Below are 13,168 nucleotides of genomic sequence, written 5' to 3'. Positions count from 1 at the left end.
TCTCATCTGGGAACACCCTCACAGACACACTCAGAGATAATGTTTAACCAGACATGTGGGAACCCCATAACTCAGTCAAGTTTACATAAAAGTTAACCATCACAGGTAGAAAAACAGTGTAACGTGAAGCTGAAGAGCAAGCAGAATTAGATTGTGGAAGGCGCTGTAGCCACGCCAAGGGGTTTGCATTTATCTTGAATGTGTTGAGGACCCATGGGAGAATTCTAAGCTAAGAAGTAACAAGGCCAGATGCCAATTAAAAAAAGTCCTTCGGTAATTGTACTATGATCATGTAAGAGACAAGTGTTAGGGAACTCGGTACTGATTTTGCAACTTTTCTGTAAGTCTAAAATTATTTCAAAACTAAATGTTAAAAATATCCTTCTGGCAGCAGTATGGAGGATTAAGTCGAGAAGTAGGATGGAGGGGGTTATTGCAGTAGTAATCCAGGGTGAGGAGGGTCTGAAATAAGCCTGTGGCAATGGGCATAGAGACGAGAGAGTGGATGAGAGAAATATAGAAACAAGAAGAGGTGGGACTCAGTGACTGACTGGATGGGCTGGAGAGGAGCCATCAGAGGGACAAGGCTAGCATTAAGTGATAACGTTCTTCCCTTAGTAGGAGAAAGAAGGCTAATTTTTAAGTGGATGTGGAATAAGACCAAATGTTTGGGAATGTTTAGAGAAACTGAGTGACTTCTTTCTAGTTGAATGATAAGATTTTCAAGCGAACTATAACTTTGTCTCTAACCCTCTATCACAGGGAAATGCACAGCATTACTGCTGCTTTCGAGACCAGAGGAGATGGCCAGGGCTTTAACGTGTGCACCATGGATTTATGTGTGACATAGGAAGAGTAAGGGGGAGTCACCAGACCCTATAGGAATGCACTGTTAGGCATGCAATGTTTCATACTACTCTGACTGCTGCTTTGAAAACAGTTGAGTTTATATAGTAGCCTTAAAAAGATTCATGAAGTGTCGTGTTTTCCAGTCTCAGAGTGTTAGTTCTCAGTGGCTCCCAGCCTTGGGTAAAATTCCATAATGGCTTTTCTCTTTATCATTTGATCAGATGCAGTGACCCTAAAGATATCAGCTAGATTGAATAGAAGGTTATTCTTCCTCAGGGAAGACATCTAGAAATATGCTTTACAAAGCCATTTCTAGAGGGTTATTTTTCTTCTCCGTTAATTCATGGCTGGCCACATGACAATAAGATGATTGGCTGAACATGAAATATTTAGATGTGTATTCCATATAATATTTCAAACTGGCTCATTTTATAGGCTGAATTTACTGAATTAATCAGTTATATTGCTGTCATCCAATTATTTTGCTGTCACTCACTTAAAAGTATGAACTTTTCCAATAATACTTCTAATTCCTTTGAAAGTTTGGTGCAGTCTGTCTTTTAAAGGGTGCCTCAGAGCAGTTAAGAATGCAAATATATATTAAAAATGTAAATTCTGTATTTCACATTACATTATTAGATGTATTTTTGAAATGATTTAAAATTAAAATATTAGAGGAAAACTACTTCAGAAGCTATCGATATTATTTCCCAAATCTTAAGTTTGGAAATCAGAGAAGAGTGAAACACAGTCAATTAAGAATGCTTTCAGTATGCAGAGGACTGTAGATGCCATGGAGAAAGTAAGATAAAAAAAGAAGAAAGGAAAAATCAAACTGAAAGAAAGCATAGTCCTGGCCCTCAAGTATTAATAAACAGTAAGATGAAAGTGTAGATATCTTATCTCTCTATTGGAGAAGGAAAAAAGGACTTTGATTTCAGGGTCAAGTGAAACACAAATTGAATATTTTACAAGTGTTCATTTAAATGCTAAATAAGAATGTATTTATAAACATCCACAATAATGACGCTTTATTGTTTCCTGAGGTACAAAGAAGATGATGAAATGTAATCACTAAATGTCAGCCTGATGAAAGCCCCAGCCTCCAGGAACGCGGCAGCCCAGCGATGGAGATTGGATTTCTCATCTTGTTCCAGGAGCGTCTGACCCAGTGATGGCTTTGATTCACTACTCAGTCATTTGAAAAAAGAGCAAAGGAAGTTAATCTGCTGGATAACATAGTTGCTTGAATTTTTAAACCAGAAATGTCTGAGTCTTTGTCTCCCAAAGCATGGGCTTAAAGGAGATACTTAGGCAACCGTACTGATAATCGTAGTATTGAAACCTATGTTGTTCTTTGGCTAAACTTCAAAATGAAACATGTTTGGAAGACTAACACATAAACTGGCCCCAAAGTGGCCAAGATGATTGTCTCCCTATCTTTTCTCACCAGTTTATAGTCCATCAAAAAGAGCTATAGTTTGCTTCTAGATAGAAAAAAAAAAAGTTTTCTAACAGGTCATCATGTGACAGCTATGATTTTAATCTTAGCAGACTAGGAGTAGCTTTAGTTGTACATTTCTGACTACTTAAGTTAAGGCTTTCAAAAGGAAAACATTCAAAAGAACCCCCAGTGAGTCAGCAAAGACTTTGAAAAGATTGTGTATATTTTCTAAAGCATATTTTAAAAAATCACGTACAATGGAAAAATGTAGAACATGTACCCACAGGAGCTAAATTTAAAAGATGTGCGTAGCAGTGAACACATGCATAGCATACGGATGCGGCTGACGGAAGAGTTCCTGGCCTCCATTCAAGACACCACTCACAGCAGATGCACCGTCACAAATTTGAGCTACACTAGCATATCCTCACTGGTCAGGTTCCAGTCAGTCGTCTTTGAATCCAGCGTGCTTGATGCAAACTGGAACTCCAGCTTTCATTTTGGTTGGAGGGAAGAGATATTCCGATATGAAAAGGCCAAAACACACATATCCCAGAAAAATAGATACTCTTTCAATTCCTTACCTCCTCTAAGATACTGGCAAGTCAAGTCCCTGGCAACTTTTCATTTCAGCTTTTTTCCCTAACAGATTTTGCCCAGCAATCTGTCATCTGATTCAAGAGCGCAGCAAGGACGAGCAGCGGTCCTTGGGAGGAACCTCTGCAATTTTTCTAAGATTAAATTATATTTCTCAAGCTGAGTAAAATGCTCTGAGTATAACAGGGTAACCCTTTTTACTTTTCCTTTCTTGGCCAATAAAAAAAAAAGTACTGCTTTTATTTATTTGCTCGTGGGGGTTCTCGGGTGTTCACTCAAAATCTTGACACATTTTTAACATATTTGTAAAATATGTAACTACTTTATAATTCAATATTTTACAAATCAAATAAAATATTTGAATCACCTCTATATGGACCTACAGGTGCACTAGTGTATTAGAGTTCTCTATTGACCGAGTCAATGAATAAAAGCTTTTGTGATAAAAGGTGCAGTATTTAGCCAGACCAGCAACCGGTAACATGTATCCTATCAACAAATTAGATACGTGGTCATCTTTGGTCCTTCGCTGGATGGGTAGAGCAGATGTTGGAAAGGAGGAGCCTGCTTTGCAAAATCCTTTTGACAATAATTTGATAACTTTGGCAGAATTGAATCTGCTAATTTGATTCTTAGATTTCTAGGTGGTGGAACAGTACCAGATGCCTTGCAAAATATTAGCATCCATGTTTAACTGCTCGTCATCACATCCTGTTCACTCCTCTTTGGGGAGCTTCATATTAAATTAGATGCAGCTGCTGAGTGAAAGATTTCTTTCATGTTCCTATTTAGTATGAAAACAATAGCAAAAACAAACATCCAATTTCCTAACTTTTAGGAATTCTTCCTTTGGTTTTGACATTTTTTTGATGGAAGAGGATGCTTTGATCAGGGTACCGATTTAGAGACAGACCATCTGACTAAAGAGAGACAAAAATTCTCTAGAGACCTAATCACTGCCCCCACCCCTCCAGCAAGACCCGCTAAATGTGCCTGAGGTGGTATTTTTTGCTAATAATTTGTCTACTTTCAAAAATGATATATATAAGGATTTTATGTTCTCTATGTTCTCTAATTCTGACAATTTTGAATCACATTTTTGGTTTATTTGATGCATTTTAGTGAATCAGACATTAATCCTGCTTTGTTTAACTTAATTGCTCAAGGAATTAAGTTATCATTTATTGGTTACTAGATTTCGAAAGAGAAGAGAAAACATTTGGGAAAAACTGAAAGTTTCATCCCTGGTCGGTATTACAGCTTCTGACATATTTTTAGATACCAACAAGCAATGTCAGAGTAACAGCTGTTAAAATGATCCTTATTTTAACACCCATAAAAAAATGTATGCATTGTGTGCAAACCTGGTTTATGATCAGAGAAGTCTGATTCTCCTTTCTTTCTCCTTCTCCTCTTCCCTCTGAGTTTTCTTTTCTTTCGTCACGGCCTTGCAAGTTGCAAAGAACTGCTGTTTTCCAGCTCCCTGCCATGGAATAATGGGAAAGAGGAAGTCTCCTCTTTTGTGTCATCAAGCCTGTGCTCATGTGGCCCAGACTTTGGGATAACTTACTTTGGAGTTTGTTTCCGGAGTTACATTTGCCTGTAGATACCAAGTGCTCTGAGGGGCAGACCTGGAAGAGGAAGCCTTGAATAGGGTCTTTGTCTGGGGGCCTTTTAAATCTCTGAAGTCATTACAACTTTATCGACTACTTGTGGAATAAGAAATGTCTGGGTTGGCTGGTTCTAGCAAAAAGTGTCTTTTCCCCTTCAGACTGGTCTCAGTGGAGCTGCCATTTCCTGCTGACTTTGAGAGATGAGACAGAGTGCCGGACTGTCATTTAGTTTAACTCCATGGAAATGAGGTGAGGGAATCAGCCCATGACCAAACCTTTGTATCCAGCAAAGGAACACAGGGCAGTCAAGGGAACGTGCTGCTGTCCTAGGAGGACAGACTGTTGCTGGGTTTGCAAGATGTGTCAGGCAGGCAGAGAGGGAGTCCCCACGAACACAGTGGTGACAAAAACTCTTATGATTCATTCATTCAGTGCTTTACATATGCCAAAATTGAAGGTTCTTCCTTTAAGGAAGCTACCTTAAAGACAACTGTGGCTAGCTTTCATCAACCAAGAAAAGGTAAACAGAAAAACTGACCCACTGCCACTGGAGGAATGACCCTAACTCTCGAGAGAGGTCTACTCAACTGACTCTTCCCACTGTTTTTCTTTTTACTGAGTTCTGTGTGGGTGTTGTGTGCACACATGCACACACCTTCATCGACATAGGTATTGCAATTCTCTGCTAAGCTGCTTTGTATAGGACTTAGAGGAAAGAGAAATAAGCATCAAAGTAAACCATGTCCCCCACCCTCCACCAGTTAATTCTTAAATTGCCTAGTTCAAATGAAACTATTTAAAAACGTAAATTTATTTAGACTGACAATAGCAATATTTTTTTTCATTTGTAAAATATCTTTTCAAGTCCATTATAAAAGCACATTTTACATGTCAATCTTGCAGATACATGTTAAAATTTCAAGGACTCCCCAAAAACACTTTTGTCAGTCTTCTCAGATTTACTATAGTATGAGTAATATGTGTAACAATGTGGACCTGATCATTACGTGCACCTAGCCCTGAAGGTGCATAACGTGGTTCTAGTTTGGTGGGTTAGATTTTAAATTTTAAGAAATCTTCTTGCTTACAGTCCAATTTCTATTAAGCACCAATTTAATTTCTTTCAGGTCTCAGGTCTGTGGCTTCATGCTAATTTGCCAGGCTGCTGGTGTTGTATTGATTAAGTAGTTATATTCTTAAGGACTTTTCAACTAAGAGCAAATTTATATTTATTAGTTAGCTGGATGGGGTAAGAATACTCAGCATGTTGCCCAAGTTTCAGTTTACCACTTCATTTTGCAAACTCTTTTACATTGCTATTTTTATAAATTATTTTTCACAACAGTCCTGTGAGAGAGGCTAATGCTGTTGTCCGGAAGCTGTCTAGGTTTTAGAAAGGGTACATGATGTGTCTCGAGACAGCGGCAGAGCCAAGATTAGAATTCGCAGTCCCTGGGGCTCAGGCAGCCATGCCTTGTCATCCATCTGATGTGTCCGCCCCCTTCCTTTAATTATATTAAGTTTGGTGCCATTGCAGAGTCACAGATTAAGATGAAATAACACAGTTTAAATGGAAATGGAGTCCATGTCCAGGACCTCAGGATAAAATTGGGTCAGAATCAGGAAAAGAACCCAGGTCTCCTGAAGCTGGCTTCAGCAGTCTACCTCCTAGACCACCCTGTTTCTCAAGACTGGCTCCCAAGCCACTTTCCATGGAATTAGAAAATGAACAGAGGTATTAGTCAATGTCCACACGGCATAAGTTTGGGATGTTTCTGGGTTCAAATAAAGCCCAGAACTCGACATAGCTTGTAGGTAGAAGATGAGATTCAAGTCAAAGAACTGGTGAGTAATGTTTTCTATTTCACCAAGAATATTACTTGTTGTGTAACTAGAACTATGTCTATAAAACCCAGAATGAAATGGAGACTTCAAATTGTTACTGTAAATAGCCAAACCAAACCAATTATCCAGGCCTCAGATGGAACTCTGTGGTCTGAATGTGAGGGATAATAATTTGTTATCTAAGTAAATTCTATTCTTCATAATTGTTAGTTATTAGGAACTAACAATTGTTTACTAACAAACATTAGTAAAAATGTTGGGTGAGAAGGCCCAAGTTAGAAAAAATAAGCCTATGAAATATGCGCCTTTGAAAATATATTCTAGGAACCAGGGTTTCCTACACTTCAGTCATTCACATACAACCGCCACCATTTTTACCATTATCTGTGTGTTTTCATTAAATTGATTTCTTAATATAAATAAATATATGAAAAGAGGAAAACTGTATAAAACTATGAAAAATGGTAAGCCAGTATCATTTGCCATGAAAAAATTAACATAAATTTATAATTATAAATTTTTTAAAAAGTTTATCTGTACCTGCATTAGAAGCATCTCACGTATGATCAGTGGTGTGTAGACTGTGCCTCAGGAAACGTTGATCTAGGTCAGCAGTTATCAATATTTTTTAGGGGTGGGGAGCAGTGACTCAGGAACCATTTACACTCCTAAAAATTATTGAGAACCCCCAAAGATATTTTATATATGTGGGTTAGGTTTATAAATATTTGCTATATTAGAACTTAAAATTAAGAAGTGTTTCAAATATATATTTATTAATTCATTTAAAAAAAATAATAAACCTATCATTGATGTTAGTGCTGTCAAGTCGATTCCGATTCCTAGCAACCCTGTGTATTGCAGAGAGGATCCCTGCCTGGTCTTTTTAAGCCATCCTCTCACTTTCCCGCGCTGTATCAGACAATACTCCGCTGCTATTCATGGCCAATTCTTTCAGAAGTGGGTGGCCAGGTCCTTCTTCCTAGTCTGTCTTAGTCTGAAAGCTCCACTAAAACCTATCCACCATGGGTGACCCTGCTGGTATTTGAAAAACCAGTGGCCTAGCTTTCAACATCACAGCAACACACACCTGCCATAGCATGACAACGGACAGATGGGTGGTGTGGCTCCCTGACTGGGAAACGAACTCGGGCCACAGCAGTGAGAGCACCAAATCTTATGTGGCCCCAAATCTTAACCACTAGACCACCAGGGCTGGCTAAACCCATCATGTGGTAACATAAATATCATAATTGTTATTAAAAATAACTATATTTTCCAAAGCAAAATAGTGGCATTGTTTTACATTTTTGTAAATTAATGTTTTGCTTAATAGAAGACAGTCGGGTTCTCACATCCTTGTCTGCATTATTCACCCCGTTGTGATATGTTGTTTTGGTTGAAGTATATGAAGAATATGTGGCTTCAAACAGATATGTAGCTGGAAAAGAAAAGCGTATTTTAATGGTCTTTCTACACAATTGTAGGTATTCTTCATTGCTACTGCACCAAAGCTCAACAAGATATAGAATCTGAAATCAATGAACTTTTACTTTAAAATCTATTGATCTACTTTCCACTTTGAATGAATCTTTTACCCATGCATGATTTTGTAAAAGCACACATTGGTCATTTGGAAAATATTATTTCACTGAGTTATGCAGATCTTCCAAATTTTGGCACATTTCCTTATATAATATTTAAAAACCACATTTTTAAATATCACCACCAGTCACATCAGGAAAATAGTTAAGCATTGGAAAGCTGTTAAGCTCATGGTGGCAGATACAAGTTTTCCAAAATTCCATTTTTGCCTGAAACTTCCAATTTTGTCATTAGTGACAAATACTGAAAGAGTTTTTCCTATGAATTGAGAGGTCCACTGAGTTCATTTTCAAGAAAATGTCATCAAATACCAATGTCCCAATAATCATCATTTGTCTGCAATTCAAACTTCATCAAATCAAAGTTTATAAAGTGTGTAAGTCTTACCAGTAAACTGGTGCTCCATGAAAATGGCAGCTAGGTCAGCTCGCAACTCAACCACACAAGGGCTTCTCCTTGAGATAAACATCATACTTTAGTATGAAGCAGACATACTTTATGTGTGCATATCCCATTTCATCACACAAAATATTAAAAATACATGTATCAAGGGTCAAGATTTGATAAAATTAATAACTCTGACTTCTTCATCAAGGACATTCTTAAGTGAAATTGGCATCGTTTTTACTGTGAGGGTGTGGTGTTGACAAATACAATGACTATAGGTCAAGTTTGGTGCCGCTGCCTAAGAGTCTAGTGGTTTTACCCACCATTGCTTTAACACTATCAGTGCAAAATCCACACTGAAAAAAAGGCAAATAATGTCTTAGTCTTAGTATTATTGTGAAAATAGTTTTGATCTCACAAATGCCATGAAAGAAGATTGTTGACCCTCAGGGATCCATGGCCATACTTTCAGATCTGCTAATCTAGGCCAACCCCTACATTGTAAAATTAGAGGAAAGAGGAAGGAATCTCCTAAATAGGAGTACTTTATTAAGTACTAAATATTAAGTAAATTTATAAATATTAAGTACTAAATATTAAGTACTTTATAAACATTGTGTCATGGACTGAATTGTGCCTCCCTCAAATTCATATGTTGAAGTCCCAACCCCCAGAATGTAACTGTATTTAGAGCTAAGGTCTTTAAAGAGATGATTAAGTTAATATGAAGCTGTCAGGGTGGGGCCCTAATCCAATATGTCTGGTGTCCTTATAAGAAGAGGAAGAAACAGTGGGGATCCATCGCCTGTGCACAGGAGATGACCATGTGAAGAGGCAGCAAAAGGGCGGCCATCTATAAGTCAAGCAGAGACGCCTCCTGGGAATCCAACCCTGTTGGCACCTTGATCTTGGACTTCCAGCCTCCAGAAATGTGAGAAAATAAATTTCTGTTGTTTAAGCCACCCAGTCTGTAGTATTTTGTTATGGCAGCCTTAGCAAACTAATACACATTGCTATTTAGTCATCATAAAGTCTTTGAAGTACATATTGTCATCCTCATTTTGTGGAGGTGGGAGTAGAAGCTCAGAGAAGATGGGTACTTTGCCACCCTCATGCGGTGTCATGGCCATGTCATTGGCCAAAATTTGAATTTGGACATGACCTCAAAGTCAGTGGTCACAGAGCCAATGCATGAGTGAGCTGATACAGGACCCCAGGTGCTCTGTCTAGGACAGAGGGTTACCCTGTAAAAATGAGGATGTTATTTCCTACTAATGAGCCTAATAATCAGGAAACCTGAATTGTAATAAACAATTTCTGTTACTAGTGCAATATAAATATTGCCCTAATTAATGAGTTTGCAAAACTTTATCTCTGCTCTATGGACACTGCTGTTTTTTTATTATAATTATAAACAGAGACCAGCATGACTCAAACATAGGATCTTATTACAACTAAGAACTACTAAACCAACCACATCCCACTTCCTTTCATAAACATATCTGTGGGAGCTGATACTAACAACCCAAATAAATAAATAAATGACCTAACACCTCTTCCTTGAATTTGTGGCCTTTTTCTGCCTGTCCCTGTAATGTGCTATTGATCCGTGAGTGGGAAGGGACACTGGTTCAGTAGTCTGCTGCCTATGGGAGGATGACTTCTTTCTCCACTTGGTGCCTTAGTTGACCCCTCAGGAGGTGTGGCTGAAAGTTCAGCATCAAATGGCTGTTAACACTTAGGTTTCATCCTAGAATCTCCCTCAAGTCCAGCAGTAATGAAGCAATTGTGTCTTCTGCCATAATAAATCTGAATCAAAGCAAAGCCGATGGTCCTTCCTTCCAGTGAGCACAGAGTGTTTTGGGGCTTAGGAGGGTGAGGAGCCTTTTGTGCAGTGCTCCGACTGGAGGAGGGCTGGAAGCTCCATCCTTTGGCAGAGAGCAACTCTAAGTGGTTTCCCAGTGTTGCTTGCCATTTGCATTAGAATTTTGATTGCCAAGGATTTTAAGCTTTGTTGGTAAATTTCTAATCCTCTCTTTCAAAGTTCCTGCTTCAGTTGATGTCTTATTTTTCATGTGTTTAGAATTAATTCAACAACCACTAAAGGAAAAAAAAAAGGTGCACACCTACTAAGTACCAAGCACAGCATTGGACTCCAGGGGTCTTAGGATAAACAGGACATGGATTTTTGCTCCCAAAGAACTTCTAGTGCTTTTTTTAGGTTCTTTGAATTCAGAATGTCATTGCATTGCCTCAGTAATCTATTTTATTTTGTTTATAGTATTTATCAGTATAGACATTATCTTATTTATTTATTTATATGCTCATTGCCCATTTCCCCAACCATAATAAAGCTCCACGGATCTTGTGGTATCAGACCTGGAATAGATTGACACACTGTAGACAACCATAAACAATGAGTATTTCACAGCTAGCAAATGTTGGTACAATGCACTGAATAGGTCTGAGTGGTTTGAGAACATTGTGTCTTTTTTTCTCCAAGGACACTAGTCTAATGACTGAGTTTAGAAGAAGGACACTAGCTCACCTTGTACATTTCTATTTTCTTAGAAGAGATTTTGGAACATCTATTAAAACCTGTCTGAAGCTGCAATGTTCTAATGGTTGGATTGATTTCCACAAAATTTCAGTGGAGTAAAATACTTTCCCAAGAATCCCTTTGTCTTAGTTTGCTCAGGCTGCTATAATAGAATACCATAGACTGAGTGGCTTAAACAACAAACATTTATTTCTCACAGTTCTGGAGGCTGGGAAGTCCCAGGTCAAGTTGTCTGCAGATTCGGTGTCTGGTGAGAGCCCACTTCCTGGCTCATAGGTCTTTCTGCAGTGTCCTCACATGGTGGAAGGGGTGAGGGATCTCTCTGAGGCCTCTTTTATAAGGGCACTAATCTCAATCATGTGGGCTCTACCTTCATGACCCAATCACCTCCCAAAGGCCCCACCTCCAAATACCATCACATTGAGGGTTAGGTTTCAACATATGAATTTTGGAGGGACACACAAATTCAGTCTTTGTACCACCCTTTGTATCACCTCCTTGAGTTCAAAAAGTAGAAAACATTTTCGTGTGGATGAGCCATAAACCAACTCTTTATAATGCAACGTTCAAAACATCCACTGTGACACTCTTATCTTAAATGACACAGTAAAGTTTAAACAACTTGTCAAGTGGCCCTTGATGAAAACCTCTATGGAGATTATCTTTACCATTTTGAGAAATTCGACAATCAGAATTGCCTTCCACCTTGCACATGACTTCTGTGGCAAAATTCTGTCTCCTAAGACACCTTCTCTATACCTTCTGAGGAAGATACATCTCCCTATGATTTCTAGCATTGGAGTAAGAAAAATATCTCATGTCGAGTGATACGATCATATATTCCTGAACCTTTGATTTATAGCCTTGAATGCACACAGAGCATGTGGGTGCACACGTGTGCATGCGTGCACTGTGTGGGCGGGGGGGTGTTCGCCCTTTGCAGGATGCAAACCTGTAATTTTTCTGCACTGGGCTTTTCCTCTATTTGGCTGACCCAGATGGTAACAATACTCAGCATCTGTGCTGGCTTTGACTACTGACAATGTTACAGTGAGTTTCATTAACTATACCCTTTTCTTGGACTGTTAAACGTGTCAAAATTGGTGTAGTTAAGAGGCACTCAAAGAAAGTTTTTTTTAAGGTCTCTGCATGTAAGCTGCTTCTATAGCATGTCATATAAAAAATTTCCCATGGTTCAGTGTTGACAGATGGTGCCGCTCTGCAACATCAGCAGCAATGTTCTCATGAGACTATTGATTTTGTTTGTGAAATATAAATCCCTAAACAGTGACTGATGGGCTGGTGAGAAGTGCTTCTTTAATAATTCAATAATTTCATTAAATGATCTGGTCCTGAGTGAAACAGGAGGGTGCGAGACCTGACTGTGGACCGCATTTAAGTCTCATATGAAAACAAGAACATGGTCTCCTTTGTTCATGTGTATCTCTGTTATTTGCTTCAAGATAAAGTGAAGTCTTTGATCATGTGAATTCCAAGAAATAGGGCAAATGACATCAGATTCTTCAATGTGTCTCATAGCAGCCATTTTAAGCTCAGTCTGCCCAAATTCAAGGCAACGGCTTGGTTCATTTGCTTACTAGGTAGACTGAACATTGATTTATTTTGCCTGCTGCTGTTTAGCTTTCTTTTTCCTTAGCAGGCTCTCATCTCAATAAAGAATGGACTATTTGTCAAAGTAGAAGCCAAGATGATTCCAACACAGAACTTTACTACAGCTAAGAACGACACGTTAACCAAAGCCTTCTTCCGATGTGCCAGAAGTAACAACCAACAAAAACTCTAAGAAACAAATAACCTGAAACCAAATCATGGAAACACAGCTAACATTACCCAAGTGTATTTTCATGTATTTATGTATTTATTATCTATGAAAGACAAAGTCCTATAGAATCAAATTGATTTACTTCAGAAAGATTTAGAACATCAGCAAATTCATATATTAGTCTTGCTGTTACAAAGGAGTTATAAATCTAATGTTTTGTATACTTACTTTGTTATCTTAATTAGGGACTCCTAGATCATCAAAGAGATGTAATACATCTTAAAGTAATACAATTAAGAGTCATAGAGTAAACATGTACAATTTATTCTTTTTGGCAAGTCTCATAAAAAACAATTTTCATATGCTGACGGATTCTAATGGGCAAGTAGCTATTAATTAAATAAATAACTCATTAGACTGAGAAGTGAAGTGTCAATACAAGGACAGTCTGCTAACATTGCTGAGCCTAGTAATTAACTTATAGT

The sequence above is a fragment of the Diceros bicornis genome, chromosome 23 (assembly GCF_020826845.1).
Source record: "Diceros bicornis minor isolate mBicDic1 chromosome 23, mDicBic1.mat.cur, whole genome shotgun sequence".
Lineage (NCBI taxonomy): Eukaryota > Metazoa > Chordata > Mammalia > Perissodactyla > Rhinocerotidae > Diceros > Diceros bicornis.
The sequence above is the reverse complement of the archived record's forward strand: the minus strand, read 5'-3'. Positions refer to the sequence as shown.